Source organism: Coptis chinensis, chromosome 6 (genome assembly GCF_015680905.1).
Source record: "Coptis chinensis isolate HL-2020 chromosome 6, ASM1568090v1, whole genome shotgun sequence".
In the NCBI taxonomy this organism is placed as follows: Eukaryota; Viridiplantae; Streptophyta; class Magnoliopsida; order Ranunculales; family Ranunculaceae; genus Coptis; species Coptis chinensis.
The window spans coordinates 70,646,683-70,651,815 of record NC_141461.1 but is presented as its reverse complement, the minus strand read 5'-3'; positions in this window follow the sequence as shown (position 1 = coordinate 70,651,815).

The following is a 5,133-nucleotide window of genomic DNA, read 5'->3' as shown; positions in this document are numbered from 1 at the left end:
ACTCTTTGCAGTGCATTCTTTATATATATATATATATGGAAATGTTTAGCGTTTTCTTGGGTGCTAAGTAAAGAGTTAATGTATTAAAAATAAAGCCCGCGCTTCTTGACCAGCAACCCCTTGACAATGACAATCAACGTTCACGGGTTTCTCTTTTCCTGGCTATCAAATGGTGATTGGCGTCCTGTTTTTTATTGACCATTTTGAACTAGTGTTTGACTGTTTTCTTGGGTGCCAAGTAAACTTGCCATGTACATTTCAACTAGAAATAATGAAGTCATCGACAAAAGTCGTTCAGTTGATTAACCCCACGAAGATAAGATATTACCATGTTATCATGACATGAAGTTTATATAAGAGCATCTTTAGGTGAAACACCAAATTTCATCTTTAGGATAGACACATATTGATTAAAACACCAAATCGGTTAAAATTTAGTGTTTAGTTTGGTGTTGTATCAAATTTCTCTCCCGGTTTTGAAAAAACCGAGCGGTTTTTCGAACACTGCATGGGCTTGTGCTATACAGTGGGCTTGTATGGCGCGATTTTGCAAAAACCACATGGGTTTGGGCTAGACTGTGGGCTTCAATGACGCGGTATTGCGAAAACCGCGCGTTGTTTACAACACCGCGTGCTCTAAATGAAAAAACGGGCAAAAAACGGCTATATTTTTCTTTCACTATAAATTGAAGCACTCACACAATAGGTTTTACACTCACTTCTATTCTCCACTCTAAACCACAATTACTAGTGAAAAGCCAAAAACAAAATTTAGAGGGGTTTCATGGATACAAGAAGAAGATGTTGTTCTCATCAATAGTTAGCTACAAGTTAGTCAAGATGGTGTAGTAGAAAATGAGCAAAAGTCAAACGAATTTTGGAGTAGGATTCTAAATGCATTTCATACAAATCTAGGAAGAGTGACCGAACGCAACTTCACGGGCATGAAATACCGTTGGACTCTCATTCAAGCTAATATCAACAAGTTTCATGCTATTTTTTCTAAGATTCAAGCATCTCCTCCAAGTGGCTATAATGACAATATGATTGTAAGTGTTTACTTTTTATTTGTTATTTTGATTCACAAATATATTTTTCAATTCTAATTTAGTTTTTTCTTAATTGGTAGGTTGAGGAAGCAATAAATGCATATGGGATGCATAATGGGGTTTGGAAGTAGATGCAATGTTATAATATGGTGAAAGACTCACCCAAATAGAAGAGGTTACAGTTGAGAAATGAATTGCGACCCACCAAAAAGTCGAAGTCAACAGTGGGGAAAGAGGTTCATCAGTTCCAATATCAACTGCGACAACTCAACCAATGGATTATGATCCACACCAAGTTGATGGGCTTGAGAATAGGCCTATTGGAAAGAAAGAAGAAAATAGAAGAAGGCAAAAAGAGAAAGAAGAAGGTGATTCTAAAGTGGAGTAATCTGCTAAGAAACTTGATGATTTTCTTGTGGAACTTTCTAAACCACCAAAGATTGGAAGCTCAAAGACAATTGAAGAAAGATGAGATGAAATCCGAAAAACTTCAATTGAAGACAAATGCGATGGATTGGAAGCTTCAAATCCAAAAAGAAAAACTTCAATTGAAGAAAGATGCGCTCCGAGTTCGAGAAGATGAAAATGATGCCAAAATACTATGAATGAAATTAGAAGGATTACCCGAAGATGAGCGCGAAATTTGTTGGCAACTCAAAAAGACAGAAATTTTACAAAAAATGAAGAATACTGCCAATATCACTGGTAGAAGTCAAAGTAGTGCATAGTCTAAATGATTTACTTCCTACTTATGTCTTTTAATTTATGACGTACTTTAATTTGAGTTTGATTTTGATTTTAATTAGATTGTACTTTAATTGAATATTTTTTTTTTAATTTGAGTTACTTTAATTTAAAGTTGATACTTTTTATCATTCTAAAAAAAAATCGGCAGAGTCTACTTTGTATTTTCAAAATTCTCATATACACAAATCCTTTCATAAAACTACAAATACATAGAAATAAACTTGGAATACAAATACATAGAAATTGAAACGATAAATAAACACAAAGTCTAAATGAAGTCCAAATAGAAATAGAAATCAACGCTGACCACTCCGCCCACGCCTACTCCACAAATACTCGACCAAGTCATTCTTCAATCTATCATGAACAACTTTTGAATGAACCCTCTCGACGCCAGATGCCCAATGAGATAGAACAAAGTGACATTCATCTTCAGATGCACCTTCTCTACTTGGCATTTCATAATCAGGAATATACTATGAGATATCCGTTTCGCGTTCATCTTCCACAATCATATTGTGTAGAATGATGCAAGCCCTCATAACAGTAGCCATGGTCTCAAAATGTCATAACCTGCACGGAATCGCTAAAATAGCCCAACGCGACTGCAATATACCAAATGCCCCGCTCTATGTCTTTTCTAGCAGCTTCTTGCTTCTTTGCAAAATATTTGTCCTATGCAACAATCGGCTTAGAAATCGTTTGAATCAAGGTGGCATAATTAGAATATATACCGTCAGCCAAGTAATAGCCCATATCATAATGATGCCCATTCACAGTGTAGTTACAAGGAATAGCTTCATCATTGACTATATCATCAAATATTGGTGAGGGGTCAAGCACATTAAGATCATTGTGAGAACCTGCCATTCCATAAAAAACATGCCAAATCCACGTGTCACGGGAAGCAACCACCTCCAGAATCACTGTTAGTTTATGCACATGGCTAGTGTGAGACCCTTGCCACGTGGATGGGCAATTCTTCCATTGCCAGTGTATCCAATCAATGCTTCATAGTATTCCAGGCCATCTGCATTCTTCAGACTCTTCAAGCAAACGCTGAATATCTGCAGCATTTGGTTTGCGCAAGTATTCACCTCCAAAAATTCTAATAATTCCATCATAGAAATAGCGCATGCATTCATGAACAGTTGGCTCATCAACATGTAACATGTCATCTGCTAGATCAGCTGGAGACCCATAAGCAATCATTCATATAACAACAATTACTTTGATTTTTGGGTGAATCCCAAACTTACCCGCATTATTAACTTTTTGTTGAAAATATGGTACATTATGGTTAAGATGATTGAAAATACGAGTAAACAATGACTCACCCCCCATACGAAATCGGCCGAAAGTCGTGGTCAGTGAATATAGAATTTGTGCTGAAGTAGTTAGCATTTACACGAGCCAGTGTTGCCTCATACTGACAATTCTTGCATTTTCTTTCTTTCTTCGAACCACCATGTGGTTTATAAGAAGACTCTGCTTCTTGCTGACGCAATAAATCCAGACGATGTCTAACCAAAGGTAGAGCAATAACCACTAATTTTTTACGAGTTTTATTGTAGTGTTATCATTTGAAGAGCTCGAGCTCAATGAAGAAAAAGAAGATGAATCAGAAAAAGATAAATAATCCATTGAAAAATCGTCAAGATCAATGCCAACGGGCACACTTTGTTAAGCAACTTTACCTGAGTTACAAATATGATGGGATAACTAGTACCGATATTATCCCTCACTTAACCACCCATTGGGCTTGGGTACTAGTTAGTGAACTCTATTATTGTTCCATGTGTGGGACTAGTCCAAGATCCAATGCCAACGGGCACGCTTCGTTAAGCAACTTCACGTGAGTCACCCTGGAGCCAACGGGCACGCTTCGTTAAGCAACTCCACGTGAGTCACCCTCCAGGCTTAGGCCTCCAAAACTAGTACCAATATTGTCCCCCACTTAACCATCTATTGGGCTTGGGCTACAACTTGGCCATGGGTGTGGAGTTTTATCGGAAAAAACTTCAGTACTAGTTAGTGAGCTTCCCACTTTATCAATCCATGATGAACTATATTTTTGTTCTATGTGGGACTATTCATCTTTTTGGTCCACACATTCTAATAGTGTCGACCCTATGTAATTTTACAGGTGTTGAGTTTGTAAAGATCAATTCGGCCTAATCAGCCAAACTGCGTACTCTGGTAAGAACTCAATACAAGTCCAGCCCAATCTTTACCAAAAAAAAAAAGTCCAGCCCAATTGTTACCCTTTCTAATTGCATTGCACTTCATTTCATATCCATCGTTTCATTAATTTTACCCTCCATGTATGATCCATTTAGTTCTGAAGGTAGTTTCGTCATCCATTGTTCTGTTATATTCAAGTGTCATTTTGAAACCGTGATCTTAAAGTTATTAATTAATTACGTCTCATTCAGCAGAGAAATGGATAGATTATTGTTACTGGTATAAACTTGTGTAATGTAGAGAACTACATATACTGTATAGTGCTATGCTGCCACCTGTGCTCAAATATGTAGACCAACTAATAGAAGTCAGACTTTATTTAAACTCAGATTTTTTATATTTAACAATTTAAATAATTACTTGATGAAAAAGCAGTAACTTAACAGAAAATAAAACAATGTATAGAAGTCAAGGACTTATTGGAGCACAAATTGGTAGTTCCTTTACATTCGAATGGGATTATGGGAGTGAAACTTTGGTCCTCGGATAATTATGAAAGTAAGGTGGTCCTAGGGCCAGAGCCACAAATAACTTGTTCCATCACCAAAATTTCCATCATTCAAAACTTTGCTGAATGTCATTGCAAGACTACGGATATTGTAGATTGTAATGAAACCAGGAATGTAATTTAAGAGCGGAGCATGTACCACAACCGTACCCTTCGTTTTAGTAAACTCCCGAGGAGAAAGTTTCACTCCTATTTGCATGTCCACTCCAGCAGGGCGAAAATATTCTCATTTTTTAATTATCTTCATCCACTGTGCCTTTTTGTTTGGCAAGCCTTGACTGATTTCTATAATTACTTTAAAACATATTCACAGTTTCTGATGTAGCCCCCCCCCTGGTTTAACGCTTTCATACTCCAAGACCATCTGAATTGCGTCAGAGAGGTAAACTACAGGCGTGAAATTGATGATCCAATGGGGAAATAGGACACTGGAATTGGAGCTTTAGTCTCTGGCTTCTTCGACTTAACTAAGTCAGCAGGTTGGATTCCCTTTGATTGACTCTCGCTTGATTCTTTAGAAACAGCAAAACAACTGAATAAGCGAGAGAAAAAAGTCATGGTGATTTTTACAAGAAAACAAGATCG